The sequence below is a fragment of the Corythoichthys intestinalis genome, chromosome 1 (genome assembly GCF_030265065.1).
Source record: "Corythoichthys intestinalis isolate RoL2023-P3 chromosome 1, ASM3026506v1, whole genome shotgun sequence".
Classification (NCBI taxonomy): Eukaryota; Metazoa; Chordata; class Actinopteri; order Syngnathiformes; family Syngnathidae; genus Corythoichthys; species Corythoichthys intestinalis.
In genome coordinates, this window is record NC_080395.1 from 63,244,246 (window position 1) to 63,261,267 (window position 17,022).

General features: G+C 40.9%; 1 non-coding gene across 1 annotated transcript; it reads right to left on the reverse strand.

Annotated features, from left to right (window-relative positions):
- Nucleotides 1–16,616: 16,616 nt before the first annotated feature.
- On the reverse strand, nt 16,617–16,698 carry trnal-aag (transfer RNA leucine (anticodon AAG)). Its single transcript has one exon. It is a non-coding gene; the product is annotated as a tRNA-Leu (tRNA).
- Nucleotides 16,699–17,022: the final 324 nt, after the last annotated feature.

A 17,022-nucleotide genomic window follows, 5' to 3' on the forward strand; every position in this document is an offset into this window, starting at 1 on the left:
TGTAGATATCATAAAAAACTAGGAGTTTGTATTTTTGCCATCTGCGTTCTGCTCGTCTACAAACTTGCTTTTGTTTTATTGCTAGTATGGCATTTCTCCAGGTTGACCTATTCTTTCTTGACAAAGTTTTTGTCTTAATCGGGGCAATAGTGTCCATTACAGTCATCACACTGGAACTGAAACTATTTACAAGTTCTTCCACTGGAGCTATTGTAGGGGTTAATGATGAGGCATAGGCCTGTGTGAATAACGCACATGTGTTATCACTTATGTAACGCTTCCTAATCACCTCTGTTTCCCTTTTCAGAGGATGGACAGGGGTGGTCATTTTAAACATAATGCAGTAGTATAGTATAGTGCACTGCTTCTATATATTTTCTCTTATGCCACCGCTAGGAGGAAGAAATTTCACCCTCCCATCCCCCTGCACACATGCACATGTGTACGCACACACTTACATACTACAGACATCCAAATGGCGACTTTATAATATCGTCAGTAATAGACATTGATAAACTGAAAAGTATGCAGCGGAGGGCAGTATATTGTGGACATGAGTCTTCATTTAGCGTCGTAATGCATTAGCCTAGCTCCATTATGGTTATGGTGTTATACTTATATAGCACTTTTTCACCTTTCAAGGCGCTCAAAGCGCTTTACACTATCTCGCCATCCACCTACTGGTGACAGTTACTTGAGTAACGTTTTGAGAAAAATGTTCTTCTTAAGAGTATTTTTACCACGCCACACTTTACTTTTACTTGAGTAGATTTGTGAAGAAGAGATGCTACTCTTTCTCAGCCACTATGGGCTACACTAGAGACCTTACATTTTCCTCCTTATAATACATTTTAGATTTAACTTTTTTATTTTTGCCAGACCTAACCACAGTGACTCTACCAGTTTCACCAATGAGACGTCGCAACAATAATCACATGACTCCAACATACTAATCAGACGAAACAATACGGCCACATGACCACACACAAGCTTGCAGTCGGACGTCCTATGATAATGTCGGCCTGTTCAATCACATGGAGCCTTTAAAGAGCATATGACATGAGCAAAAAAGTCTTAAATGGCATTATTATGTGAATTAGAATCATATTTTGAGACGATTCGACTATATACAACAATTTAGCAAAGCACAGATGACGAGAAATTAGTCTTTTAATCTGCCGGTTAGCCACGCCTACCATTATAGGGCTTTAGCGTCCCCAACAGGTGGATGACGTCAGCGGTAGACTGGGCTCATCGGTTTTACTCTTCAGCCCATTGAGGGGGAATTATTCAGAATGAGGAAAACTCGACGAAGAGAGCCGCAAAATGTCATTGTTTCAGTCTCTCTACTCCAATATTTTTACAGGATATTCTTTTTATCCAAGTATTTTTCCCCAATAGCTATATACAGGACTGTCTCAGGAAATTAGAATATTGTGATAAAGTTCTTTACTCTCTGTAATGCAATTAAAAAAACAAAAATGTCATACATTCTGGATTCATTACACATCAACTGAACTATTTCAAGCCTTTTATTATTTGAATATTGCTGATTTTGGCTTACAGCTTAAGAAACCTCAAAAATCCTATATCAAAAAATTTGAATACTTCCTCAGACCAAGTAAAAAAATAATTTTATAACAGCAAAACTAAATCAAACATTTGAAAATGTCCATTGATGCACTCAGTACTTGGTTGGGAATCCTTTTGCACGGATTACTGCATCAATCCGGCGTGGCATGGAGGCAATCAGCCTGTGGCATTGCTGAGGTGTTATTGATGCCCAGGATGCTTCGATAGCGGCCTTCAGCTCATTTGCATTTGTAGGTCTGGTGTCTTTCATCTTCTTCTTAACTATACCCCACAAATTCTCGATGGGGTTCAGGTCAGGGGAATTAGCAGGCCAATCAAGGACAGTGATGCCATGGTCAGTGCACCAGTTACTGGTGGTTTTGGCACTGTGGGCAAGTGCCAGATCATGCTGGAAAATGAAATCCTCATCTCCATAGAGCTTTTCAGCAGATGGAAGCATGTAGTGCTCTAAAATCTCTTGGTACACAGTTGCATTTACTCTGGACTTGATGAAACACAGTGGACCAACACCAGCAGCTGACATGGCTCCCAAAACCATTGCTGACTGTGGGAACTTCACACTGGATTTCAAGCAACTTGGATTTTGCTCCTCTCCAGCCTTTCTCCAGACTCTGGCGCCTTGACTTCCAAATGAAATGCAAAACTTGCTTTCGTCTGAAAAGAGGACTTTGGACCACTCTGCAACTGTCCAGTGCTTCTTCTCCATAGCCCAAGTCAGATGCTTCTTCCGTTGTCTTGAGTTCAGAAGTGGCTTGACCATGGGAATACGGCTATTGTAGCCCATTTCCCGGACACGTCTGTGAACTGTGGCTTTTGATACCTGGACTCCAGCTTCAGCCCACTGTCTTTGAAGCTCCCCCAAATTCTGGAAGCGGCTCTTCTTCACAATTTTGTTAAGGCTGCGGTCATCTCTCTTGGTTGTGCAGCGTTTCCGGCCACATTTTTCCCTTCCAACAGACTTTTTGTGGATATGCTTTGAAACTGCACTCTGTGAACAGCCTGCTCTTTGAGAAATTTCTTTTTGTGTCTTACCCTGCAGTCAGATCAGCAGTCTTCCCCATACTTGTGATTTAGTTTACTGAACCAAGCTGAGTGTTTTTAAGGCTCAGGAAACCCTCGCAGGTGTTTCGAGTTAATTAGATGATTCAGGTGATTAGTTGAATAGCCTACTTGTATACTTTTTCATGATATTCTAATATTTTGAGATAGGATTTTTGAGTTTTCTTAAGCTGTAAGCCAAATTCAGCAATATTAAAATAATAAAAGGCTTGAAATAGTTCAGTTGATGTGTAATGAATCCAGAATGTATGACATTTTTGTTTTTTTAATTGCATTACAGAAAGTAAAGAACTTTATCACAATATTCTAATTATCTGAGACAGTCCTGTAAATGGCTTGAGAAGGACCAGTCAGCCCGTCGAGGGGGAACTATTCACAACGAGGAAAACGCGACGAAGAGAGCGGCAAAATGTCATTGTTTCTGTCTCTTTACTTCAATATTTTTACAGGATGTTCTTTTTCTCCAAGTATTTTCCCCAATAGCTATATAAATGGCTTGAGAAGGACCAGTCAGCCCGTCGAGGGGGAGCTATTCACAACGAGGAAAACGCGACGAAGAGAGCGGCAAAATGTCATTGTTTCTGTCTCTTTACTTCAATATTTTTACAGGATATTCTTTTTATCCAAGTATTTTCCCCAATTGCTAAATAAATGGCATGGTCATGACAAATAACAGTCTTGCGCTGAATGGAATATGAAATAATAAAAATGCATTTATTCAGGACGACATGGCCATAATGGTCAAAACTGTCGACTTCACCTTTACTGTCGCACCTCCCGAACGATATTTTATGACACCTAAATCGGACATATGTCATTTCCCTTCCCCGGCTTCGGAGAATGTAAACAAACCAGAAGGCGTGACAGCTAGCCGACATGCTAACCCGAACCGAGTGATGTTTCAAAGTCTTCGAAGCGGAAAATCACACATAACTATCCTGGATTATTTGATATGACGACCCGGTTGTCGATTGTCTTCGCGGATCGACAAACCGCCCGGCGGAGAGCAATTTACAGTTCGTTCCCCGGAGGAGGGTGGCTGGAGTTGTTGTGCAGCTAACGTGCTGATGCTAATGAGCATTAGGAGAGCTTTTTACATGCCTATCAATGATCAAACGTAAGTAGTCCTTCATTCAAGGAAGTTTGTAGTGTTTACTTTGTAATCGCTGTATTCGTATTTGACATAATACAAAACAAGATGTTTACTTACTTCCTCGTAAGTCCAATGGTCCCACAGTAAATATCCACGGTGAATGGGAACCTTTTGAAACTCCAAAAAGGCGCATACGCCTCTCCCTCATACAGAATGATTTTTCTGCAGCCGTTTGGCTGGCGTGATGCGAAAAATAAACGTATTAATCCGCAAAATCAGCTGAATCCTTCGTCCTCATACACAACAGTACACTGTAGCGTGAAGAGGACGTCTTTTACCGTACACGTCACAGCGCCCTCCACCTCAATGCAAGACCGAAGCCGGAAGTCACTCATTTTCATGGCGCGGGATTCAAAAAACTAAATAAAAATAGCGATCGCTTCCACACACATCCAAGCGGCCCATATCATTCAGGGGAATAAAATACCGCGTGTATTATGAAATAAACATGCTTTTTCGTGTCACAGGCACTTTAAAGCACCATGACAAATAAACTATTGTCACATCGATTACTCAAAAGCACGGATTTCAGCCTCTCTCACACTTTTTATTTGGCACCGACAGACCACAGAAAACCAGAGATATCATCATTTTAATTTATGTGTGTGTTTTTTTTTTTTTTAACCTAATATGGTCATGTAATAGGTTATAGTACAGTATAGTAATAACCGTTTATATAAATGATGTGCTGACAAAATAAGAACCATTATTTTTTTTTAAAATCTGACATTGTAAGCAGTTACTTATTGCCTGAATATTCTTTTCACTGAAAGCTTTTTTCCTAACTGGGTTAGGGTTTTGGATGACTTCTTTTACTTACCAGCTAAAGATTGTTGGACATATATATATACTATTTTAACGTAAGTTATAAATGAAGGCCTGTTAAATGTTTAGGCCAGCAGAGAATGTGCTGAAGGCCACTGTTCCAAGATAAGGAGAAAGCCTATTATGACTTCAAAACCATACTATAACACAAGATACTGTATCTTATATTTTCATTGAACCTCAAAGAGTTTCAAGCAAAACATTGTTACCCAAGGAGAGGGAAGTAGTTCCACCAAAACTGTTTATAGTGCAGTACAATTCTGCTGACTGCAACTCTGCATTATAATGGAGGAATACATGGAAAATATCCTCAATCAAAGTGTCACATCTGTATAGAAGGCAGAGTGAGGAGATAAATGTGACCATTGCTGGAACCAAATAGCAGTATCATGGGTGTTTACAGGATTCACCAAGAACAGCACATGGCTTGAGAAGGGGTGGGGCCATCATGCTTGACTTGTCTTGTCAACATTGCACAGGATTCAGAAACAGTCCCTATCGAACTGGAGACCACCGAGATGGTTGGCAGACCTGTTGAGAATAGGCGACTTAAGGTACCCTGTAGTACGGTGGCCAAGAAGTGTCAGGCGAACTGCAAAGTCCAAGCGCTTTGCAAAAAGAAAAAAAGCACGAATACAAATTGCCACAACAATAACACCAACTGCAAAGGGCTTTGCTAAAGAAAAAAGTGCAAATGCAAATTGGCCAAAGCACGATTGCAAAAAGCCATAGCACAAATGCAAATAGCCTTGATATGAACCCCAATTGCCTGCAACAAGAATGCAAATGGCTCGCAACACAACTGCAAAAAGCCACAGCACGAATGCAGGATGACCTGGAAGTAGACTAAATTCCTAAATTCCTGCTGCCACCGTAGAGATGGTTACAAAGCAATATATACCAAAGTGAATTTGTGAGCAAATTTGTGTAACTTACGTTTTCAAGCTCTGCACATGTGGAGATGTGACGTGATAACTAGTGGTTACGCGGCAGCCGGAGTTGTAACACGCATGTTTACTTCCATCAAATTTAGTCTACTTCTGGGTCGTCCTCTTGCATCTGTGCTGTGGCTTCTTGCCAATTTGCAATCGTGCTTTGGCAATTGGGGATCGTGTTGTTGCAGTTTGTATTACTGCGTTTTTCTTTTGCATTTGGGTTGCGAGCAGTGTAATCAATAACGGCGTCAGAGTATAATGGCTTTACCAACTGCGTTATTTTTTTTCAGTAGTAAGTAATCTAATTAATTACTTTTCTCATCTTTTCAACGCCGTTACCATTACTGAGGATGTAAAGGCGTGCGTAACTATGCGATGCTACGTAAGTTGAATGACACGAGAAAAGAGAGAGAGACACGGAGAGAGAAGAGCGGGAGTGGGAAGGAGGGAAGGGAGTTGTGATACCATTGCAAACGCGATGCTAGGCTAGGTGGCGCCAATAATACCTGACTCTAGCCTACAGCCTACAAACTACGCCCACGTGATGCTACGCTAGATATCACATGTATATAGAACTAAATGCGAAATGACAGACTCGGCGGCGTTAGTAAACGTATAGAGAAGTAGATGCGAAATGATACACTTGCCGGCGTTAGTAAACAGCCGCCATCGTAAAGCAGTAGATTTCTCTGGAAGGCTCTGTTGTGGAGAACCTTCCTAGCGGACCTTAGTAATTTTTTATCTAAAATACTCCTAGATTGGTAAAATCTTGACTTGAATCTCCAAACCTAAGTAACTTTTTATCTAAAATACTCTTAAAACGGCAAAATCTTGACTTGAATTTATGTTTAAATGATAACAGTTTTAAAACTGTTACATGTAGAAAGTAGACAGAAGGGAACTAATGAAATAACGGGAGCAATTTTAACTTTAACAATTGATTCATAACATTAAATGACTTCCAAACATAGCAAAAGTTACTATCTAGTTATCACAATATCCACAATACCCCTGTGCCTAGTTAAGTTTAGGGTAAAGAATTGGGCATTGGAATGTTTTTGTCCCAAAAACCCTTTGAACTTCACATAGTGTGATGTATGTTTTTTTTTTGTTTTGTTTTGTTTTTTTGTTTTTTTCCGAATGGAAAGAAAAACATGAAAAGTAACACCAGTTACTTTGCCAAGTAACTAATCAATTACTTTTTGAGAGAAGTAATTTATAACTGAATTAATTTCTTCTTTAAAGTAAGATTAACAAGATTGATTGCGAGCCACTTACATTTGTGTTGTCGCCATTTGGGTTCATGCTTTTGCCAATTTGAAGTCATGCTTTGGCAATTCAGGGTCATGTTGTGGCAGTTTCCATTCGTGCTTTTTTTCTTTTGCAAGGTATTTGTAATTGGCATTTGTGTTGTTACAATTCGTATTTGTGTTTTTTTTCTTTTGCAAAGTGTTTGGACTTTCATTTTGCCTGACACTTCTCGGCCACCGCAGAGACTCGACTGGATATTTAATCTATTTAAGGGTATTGACAAATTTGCATTTGCTATTATTTAAGAAAAACTGTATTGTGGACTCTTAAAGTAGTACAATATATTTTCATAATGCCAAATCAATGAGACACTTAGGAACTCATCACCTTCAAATACAAAGTTTAGAGTTAGTCAAAGCGGCCCACTTATACTTTGTGTTCTCTGAAAAAGGAACATGTTGTAAGGAGCTAAATTTGTTTCTGGATATGAAGTGAGACAAATTTTTACGTCACAATTTTTGTCTGTATTATAGACGTCAAAAGAAAGGAGGGGAGGTGCATGGTGCAGATTAGTGACTTGTTTACACAAATCCCAAACAACGCAAAATACATTAAAAAATAACCTCTGTGAGTTCAACCTAGTGATAAAAGTAAAAATAGAAGGAAAAATATATATATTAGAATTGAAACATGGTGCATTACACACGTTAAATCATGGGAAGTGGAGTGATGTCAAGGTTAGCCTCATTTTAAATCAGTAGAAGATGCTTGTGCATCTGCATGAATCTTGTGTGGGAGCAGTGATGTGACTTTATTTTGCCATTTGTGTGATGCCATGTTCAACACCCCAAATTATTTATGCCTCTTCTGTCTCTCACGATTCACAAATCGAGGTCAATTGAGTTACTTTCTGTGATGAGAGCGAATGACGGCAATTAGCTTCACTCATTATTTACATTGTGCATGCAGACATTGCTCCTGGTCTCTTTAATGTATTGAAATCAATCAGGTATAAGCGCACGAGAAATAATGAACGTGTAGACGTTTTAATCATTCTGAATAATTGTGCAGATCAAAGTATGCCTTGTGAGTGTACCCTTTTAAACAGCAATTTCTCTTTTAATCTGCTCCAGTTCTGTCAGAGAAAAAAAAAAAGGAAAATTTGGATACATAAAGTTTGTGATGGAATAATAAACAACAGAGGATCTGGCCATTATTCTGGTGTTCACCCAGGTGTGAAGCCAAAGAGCGACCATCATTTAGTGATGCCATGCTTTTGACTCAAAAAGATGACTCATGGTGGATGCAAGTAACTGAGAGGGCAAAAAGCATTCACACTTGGTCTAGTCACAGGCAGCCCAAGTGAGATGCACACCTGAGTAAACATGAATTCTGTTTCCTTTTCCCTTTTTTGGGGGGGAACTTGTGTTTACTCGTCGCAAAGCTGCTTGGGATTTTTCACTGAAAACGAGCTGAATATTGCCAACAATTTTATTGAAGGTATTACAATTTAACGGATGAATGTTTACAACTTTAAGGCTTATAGTTGCTGCTGAGTGTGGGTGTGTGTGTGTGTGTGTGTGTGTGTGTGTGGAGGGGGGGGGGGGGTTGCTGTCGAGAAATATTTCATACAGTATATTTCGCATATATTCTTTCATTACTTTAAAAAAGTATGTACTTCTAGGTCATTTACTGACAGTATTTAGTTTGTGACCAGAAGACCTGAGTGGTTCAAAAGCCTCTTTGAACTTTGTAAGCAAAGTAAGTGCATTTCTGTCTTCATGTTTTATTACTTTAAACTGGGGAAAATAGGCCAAAGGAATGTTTGCTATGATGACTTTTCACCTTTAGTCATCAGTGAACAGAATCTCTTTTATTTTTTTTTCCCTCAATGAATCTCTTGTTGTTTAGAGTTTCAATACTTATAATAATTATATGCATGCCTTACTTACGCCCACTGGGAGTAGGCTCACTTGTTCATTATTGTGTAATTATTTTGCCTCCTTGTAGTTTCAATATATCTTACTGTTCTATGTTCTCTTTTGTTGCATTTTGTCATCTTGTTATTAAATATTTACCTTCTTCTGTCCAATCGAGAGAATAAAATAATTTGCAAGTAGAAGGTGTCGGCCTGGCTGTTGATTGTAGCACACAGAAATAAATTCTTCTACAGTGCGTGGTATTTAAGCTGCTATTAACCAATAAACAAGCCTGAAACAAAGGCTGTTGTTCCTGGTTTTAAATTTCCATCTGAAGAATGTAAACAGTGGACCGTGAATGACCTAAGATTTGTTTTATTGGACTTCTGGGTTCTATCTCAAGAGGATGAAGCGGTATGATGTGGAGACATGTTTCCATTTGTTTAACCATTGGAGGACATTTCTATAAACATACGCTTCTCCATTACTTGATAAAACATACTCGCGTGTGTTCACGCAAAAATAAAAGAAAAAGAATTTCCACAGGAGGTAGTTCAAGAATGTATGAGAGCAAATACAGTCAGAAAAGCAAACAGTAAAACCTTGTGGTAAATAAAAAAGCTTGCATTCACTGCGAAATCTTCAATCCAGCCAATTGCAGGATAACCACGTGACAGTGGTTTAATCCCACACCGCCTGAGAGACTGGAACCTGAATCCAGCACCTTAGACCGCACTGCCACAGTACCCTATTTTGAACCTCAATGTGATCACAACCCATAAAGAAGCAGTCCATGGTTTCTGTAAAAAGTTGTTGATCAACAGCATGAACAACTGAAGTTCATGGCATGAAAAAGCAAATTAGCGCAGTGGAGGCGTGCTGGGCTCATAACCCAGAGGGCAATAGAATGAAACCATCCTCTGCTACTTAGAGTTGTATTTTCATTAGCACAGTGCTGCAACTAAAATGGAGTAGACTAAAGGGCCGTTTACATGGTGACACTCCAACACCAAGACGCAACGACTGTGTTGCAGAATGGCCTTGCCTTTAAAGTGCCTATGACAGCAAAAAAGCATGTTTTTTTTTTTTCCATATTTCACACGGTATTTTATGCTCTTGATTAAAATGGACCGCTTGGATTTGTGTGGAAGCGATCGATATATGTATTCAATTTTTTTTAATCCCGCACCATGAAAATGAGTGACTTCCTGGATGGACAAAGACTGTGAATGTGATGTAAACGGGCTAATCATCTTCAGTATATAGTCAATACTACAGTATGCAGAACGACTGACGATTCAGCTATTGCAAATGACCTCTCCTCAACTCATCTTCTTTAATCCGGTCAAAATTGACTACCTTCACTATTAGATCGTTAGAAATCACCAAATGTTGGTTGTCTTGAGGAGTCCATTACAGATCAGCACTGGAGGTAAATATGAATGAATTTAGATATCTGAAAAGAATTGCCACAGGAAGAGCTTGTTAAAGAATGCAAGAGTCCAAATAGAATCAGAAAAGCAAAGAGTATTATCTTCTGGTTCCTAAAAAGCCATCCGTTGAGAGACTGGGACCTGAATCAAACGCCCTGGTCCGCTGGGCCACACTACCCTGTTTTTGGATTCCAAGCCATCACAACTCTAAACCAATCGGTCCATGGTTTCTGTTATGGATTGTTTCATCAACAGCAGTGAACAATTCCAATTCTGTGCATGAAAAGCAGAGTGGTGCAGCAGAAGCGTGCTGGGCCCAGTGGTCGATGAATCCAAACCTTCCACTAGTACTTAGTCTCGTATGTTCTTTGGCAGAACACTGAGGACAAAAGGTAGTGAGACTAAATTTGTTAAAATTGTTGCGATCGAAAAGCAAAGAGTATTATCTTCTGGTTCCTAAAAAGCCATCCGTTGAGAGACTGGGAGCTGAATCAAACGCCCTGGTCCGCTGGGCCACACTACCCTGTTTTTGGGTTCCAAGCCATCAAAACCCTAAACCAATCGGTCCATGGTTTCTGCAACAAATATTTTCGTCAAAAACAGGGAAGAATCCCAAAACTTGCGGACAAAAAGCAGAGTGGCGCAGCAGAAGCGTGTGGGGCCTATAACCGAGAGGTCGATGGATCGAAACCATTCTTTGCTACTTTATCTTGTATCTTGTTTGGCTGAGGGGAGCAGCTAGTGAAACAAAAAGTGTTCAAAAAGTTGCCGCATTTGTTTGAAGCTTTACCCTTCAGTCTCCTTGATCATGGGAAAATGACCTCTCCTCAATTCATGCTCTTCCATCTGGTGGAAATTGACTCCCTTGACTATTAGATCGTTAAAAATACCCAATGTAGTCGCTTTGAAGCATCCATTTCAGATCAGTACTCCAGGTAAAGATAATTAAATTTAGGTATTTGAAAAGAATTGCCACATGAACAGATTGTTCAAGAATGCATGAGTCCAACTATAATCAGAAAAGCAAAGAGTATGATCTTCTGGTTCCTAAAAAGCCATCCGTTGACTCGAAAATCTTTGATACAACCAATTGAAGGATACCAGGTGGCAGTGGACCCACGCCTCCTGAGAGACTGGAACCTTAATCCAGCGCCTAGGACCGGTCAGTCACTCTACCCTGTTTGTATTATTCCAAGCCATCACAACCCTAAACCAATCGATCCACGGTTTCTCTCACAAATTGTTGTATCAACAGCAGCGGACAATACCAATTCTGTGCAGTAAAAGCAGTGGCGCAGCCGAAGCGTGCTGGGCCAAGAGGTCGATGGATTGAAACCTTCCTCTAGTACTTAGTCTCGTATGTTCTTTGGCAGAACACTGAGGACAAAAGATAATGAGACTAAATGTGTTCAAAAAGTTGCAATCGTTGTTTCAAGCTTGACCCTTCAGTCTGCTGGATCATGGGAAAATGACCTCTACTCAGTTCATGCTCTTTCATCTGGTGAAAATTGACTACCTTCACTTTTAGATCATTAGAAATCCCCAATGTTGGTCGTCTTGAGGAGTCCATTTCAGATCAGCACTAGACGTAAAGATGAAAGAATTTAGATATCTGAAAACACTTGCCACTAAAGCAGATTATTCAAGAATGCATGAGTCCAAATAGAATCAGAAAAGCAAAGACTACAATATTTTGGTTCTGAGAAAGCAATGCATTGACTCAAAAATCTTGAATCCAGCCGATTGCAGGAAACTAGGTGGCAGATGTAGGACTCAAAGCCGCGCCTACTGAGAGACTGGAACCTGAATCCAGCGCCTTGGTCCACTCGGCCACACTACCCTGTTTTGGGAGTCCAAGCCATAACAACCCTAAACCAACCAGTCCATGGTTTCTGTTACAGACTGTTTCATTAACAGCAGCGAACAATTCCGATTCTGTGCATGAAAAGCAGAGTGGCACACTAGAAGCGTGCTGTGCCCAGAGGTCGATGGATTGAAACCTTCCACTAGTACTTAGTCTCGTATGTTCTTTGGCAGAACACTGAACGCAAAAGGTAGTGAGACTAAATGTGTTAAAAATGTTGCGATCGTTGTTTCGAGTTTGACCCTTTAGTCTGCGTGATCATGGGAAAATGACCTGACCTCAATTCATCTTCTTGAATCTGGTGAAAATTGACTACCTTCACGATGAGATCGTTAGAAATCAACAATTTTGGTCGTCTTGAAGGGTCCATTACATATCAGCACTACAGGTAAAGATGAATGAATTTAGATATCTGAAAAGAGTTGCCACAGGAACGGATTGTTCAAGAATGCGAGAGTCCAAATAGAATCAGAAAAGCAAAGAGTATAACCTTCTGGTTCCTAAAAAGCCATCCGCTGTTTCGAAAATATTTGATGAAGCCAATTGAAGGACACCAAGTGGGATTCAACCCCACTCCTCCTGAGAGACTGGAACCTTAATTGAGCACCTTGGACTGCTCGGCCACACTACCCCGCTTTTGGGTTCCAAGCCACCAAAACCCTAAACCAATCGGTCCATGGTTTCTGCCATAAATTGTTTCGTCAAAAACAGGGAACGATTCCAAGCTTGTAGATAAAAAGCAGAGTGGCACAGCGGAAGCGTGCTGGGCCCATAACCCAGAGGTCGGTTGATCAAAACCATTCTCTGCTACTTAGCTCGTGTCTTGTCTGGCTGTGTGCAGCAGATAGTGGGACAGAAACTGTTCAAAAAATTGAGGCCGTTTTTTGAAGCTTTACCCTTTGCTCTCCTTGATAATGGGAAAATGACCTCTCCTCAATTCATGCTCTTCCAGCTTGTGGTAAATGATTCCCTTGACTATTAGATCATTAAAAATCCCCAACGCAGTCGTTTTGAAGCATCCATTTCAGATCAGTACTACAGGTAAAGATAATTAGATATTTGAAATGAATTGCCACAGGAACAGATTGTTTGAGAATGCATGAGTCCAAATAGAATCAGAAAAGCAAAGAGCATGATCTTCGGGTTCCTAAAAAGCAATCCATTGACTCACAAATCTTTGATATAGCCAAATTAAGGACACCATGCGGCAGTGGTGGGATTCAAACCCACGCTTTCTGAGAGACTGGAACTTGAATCAAGCGCCTTGGACCGATCGCCACATTACCTTGTTCTTTTTTCATTCCAAGCCATCACAGCCCTAAACCAATTGATCCATACAGCGGAAAATACCAATTCTGTGCAATAAAACCAGTGGCGCAACTGAAGCGTGCTGGGCCAGAGGTCGATGGATCGAAACCTTCCTCTAGTATTTTGTCTCGTATGTTCTTTGGCAGAACAATGAGGACAAAATATAGTGAGACTAAATTTGTTAAAAATGTTGCGATCGTTGTTTCAAGCTTGACCCTTCAGTCTGCTGGATCATGGGAAAATGACCTCTACTCAGTTCATGCTCTTTCATCTGGTGAAAATTGACTACCTTCACTTTTAGATCATTAGAAATCCCCAATATTGGTCGTCTTGAGGAGTCCATTATAGATCAGCACTTGAGGTAAAGATGAATTAATTTAGATATCTGAAAAGAATTGCCACTGAAGCAGATTGTTCAAGAATGCATGAGTCCAAAAGGAATACGAAAAGCAAAGATTACAATATTTTGGTTGTGAGAAAGAAACCCATTGACTCGAAAATCTTCAATGCAGCTAATTGCAGGAAAGTAGGTGGCAGTGGTGGGATTCATATCCACGCCTGCGGAGAGACTGGAACCTGAATCTAGCACCTTGGTCCGCTCGGCCAGACTACCCTGTTTTTGGGTCCCAAGCCATCAAAACCCTCAACCAATCCGTCCATGGGTTCTGCTACAAATTGTTCCGTCAAAAACAGGGAACGTTTCCAAGCTAGCAGATAAAAAGCAGAGTGGCGCAGCGGTAGCGTGCTGGGCCCATAAGCCAGAGGTCGGTGGATTGAAACCATTCTCTGCTAGTTATATCGCATCTTGTTTGGCGGAGGCAGCAGGGAGTGAGACTGAAAGTGTTCAAAAAGTTGCCGCAGTTGTTTGAAGCTTTACCCTTCGCTCTCCTTGATCATGGGAAAAGGACCTCTCCTCAATTCATGCTCTTCCATCTGGTGGAAATTGATTCTCTTGACTATTAGATCATTAAAAATCCCCAACGCAGTCATTTTGAAGCGTCCATTTCAGATCAGTACTACAGGTAAAGATAATTAGGTATTTGAAAAGAATTGCCCCAGGAACAGATTGTTTGAGAATGCATGATTCCAAATAGAATCAGAAAAGCAAAGAGTATGATCTTCTGGTTCCTAAAAAGCAATCCGTTGACTCACAAATCTTTGATACAGCCAAATGAAGGACACCATGCAGCAGTGGTGGGATACAAGCCCACGCCTCCTGAGAGACTGGAACCTGAATCCAGCGCATTGGTCTGCTCAGCCACACAACCCTCTTTTAGGAGTCCAAGCCATCACAACCCTAAACCAATCGGTACAAGGTTTCTGTTACAGATTGTTTCATCAACAGCAACAAACAATTCCAATTCTGTGCATGAAAAGCAGAGTGGCACAGCAGAAACGTGCTGGGCCCATAGGTCGATGGATTGAAACCTTCCACTAGTACTTAGTCTCGTATGTTCTTTGGCAGAACACTGAGAACAAAAGGTAGTGAGACTAAATGTGTTAAAAATGTTGCGATTGTTTGAAGCTTGACCCTTTCGTCTGCGTAATCATAGGAAAATGACCTGTCCTCAATGCATCTTCTTGAATATGGTGAAAATTGACTACCTTCACGATGAGATCGTTAAAAATCACCAATGTTGGTCCCCTTGAGTGGTCCATTACATATCAGCACTAGAGGTAAAGATAAATGAATTTAGATATCTGAAAAGGATTGCCACAGGAACGGATTGTTCAAGAATGCAAGAGTCCAAACAGAATCAGAAAAGGAAAGAGTATAATCCTCTGGTTCCTAACAAGCCATCCGCTGATTCGAAAATCTTTGATACAGCCAATTGAAGGACACCAGGTGGAATTCAAATCCACGCCTCCTGAGAAACTGGAACCTTAATCCAGCACCTTGGTCTGCTCAGCCAGACTACCCTGTTTTTGGGTCCCAAGTGAAGGGGAAAGGATATCATCATCGCACACACCATATAATTTTTTGCATTAGTCTAACACATATATAGTCTAACACACACATATGGTACAGGTTCTCGTAGGCACCGTTTAACTGTTTGCATTACTCTAACACACATAATATAATTAATCAGGAAATAGTATCATTTTCATATTTACAGTAGGACTACACTACTAATATAAAATAAATAGAACACCATAGTTTAATGAGAAGAAATAGAACAGATACACAATGCCGTCTTATCACAAGATTGACGCACCAACTCTGGCAATCAGCTCTCCCAGCAAACTCCAAGGACAAAGCGCTTTGTCCTAAAACAAGTACAACCAGCCCGGACAGCAAAGTTGATAGCGGGCGTCCCAACCCCAAAACTGACCACAGAGGGGATGACCCAAAAGCAACGCCCAGAAACGCCTTCGACAAGGCCCGCCTCAGCAAAGACTTTAAAAAGACTGGACACTGAGATAAGACAGATTTTTGCTGCTCGTAAACATGTAGCCTTGTTTTGGATCCAGAATTGTCCCTCCGTCGTCTGTTTTTGTCTTGTTTTTACCATTGTTGACGAATAAATTGTCAACCTGTTTTCGGTGAGTGTTCTTCAAGCTTTTGAAACATGGAGTCAGTACAAAGGGTTAAAATAAGAGGACGTGCGAAATTCTGCCTTCCCGGTCGGCGCGCGCGGAGGCAGCGTCGGCCGAGCCGCACTTGTTTTGGGTGGTGCTGTTCTCGGGTGCGTCTGGGCCGGGGGGGCAAATTTCAACATCATCAAAACCCTCAACCAATCGGTCCATGGTTTCTGCTACAAATTGTTCTGTCAAAAACAGGGAACGATTCCGAACTTGTAGATAAAAAGCAGAGTGGCGTAGCGGAAGCATGCTGGGCCCATAACCCTGAGGTCAGTGGATCGAAACCATTCTCTGCTACTTTATGTCATATCTTGTTTGGCTGAGGGCAGCAGGTAGTGAGATTGAAAGTGTTCAAAAAGTTGCCACCGTTGTTTGAAGCTTTACCCTTCGGTCTCCTTGATCATGGGAGAATGACCTCTCCTCAATTCATGCTCTTCCATCGTGTGGAAATTGACTCCCTTGACTATAAAATTGTTAAAAATCCCCAATCGTTTTGAAGCGTCCATATCACATCAGCACTTCAGGTAAAGATAATTAATTTAGTTATTTGAAAAGAATTGACACAGGAACAGATTGTTCAAGAATGGATGAGTCCAAATAGAATCAGAAAAGCAAAGAGTATGATCGTATGGTTCCTAAAAAGCCATCTGTTGACTCGCAAATCTTTGATGCAGCCAAATGAAGGACACTAGGTGGCAGTGGTGGGATTCGAACCCACGCCTCCTGAGAGACTGGAATCTTAATCCAGCACCTTGGATTGCTCGGCCACACTACCCTGTTTCTTTTTTTTTTCCAAGCCGTCACAACCCTAAACCAATCGGTCCATGGTTTCTGTTACAGATTCTTTCATCAACAGCAGCAACTCCAATTCTGTGCATGAAAAGCAGAGTGGTGCAGCAGAAGCGTGCTGGGCCCAGAGGTCGATGGGTCGAAACCTTCAACTAGTGCTTAGTCTCGTATGTTCTTTGGCAGAACACTGAGGACAAAAGATAGTGAGACTAAATGTGTTAAAAATGTTGTGATCGTTGTTTCAAGCTTGACCCTTCAGTCTGCTGGATCATGGGAAAATGACCTTTCCTCAGTTCATGCTCTTTCATCT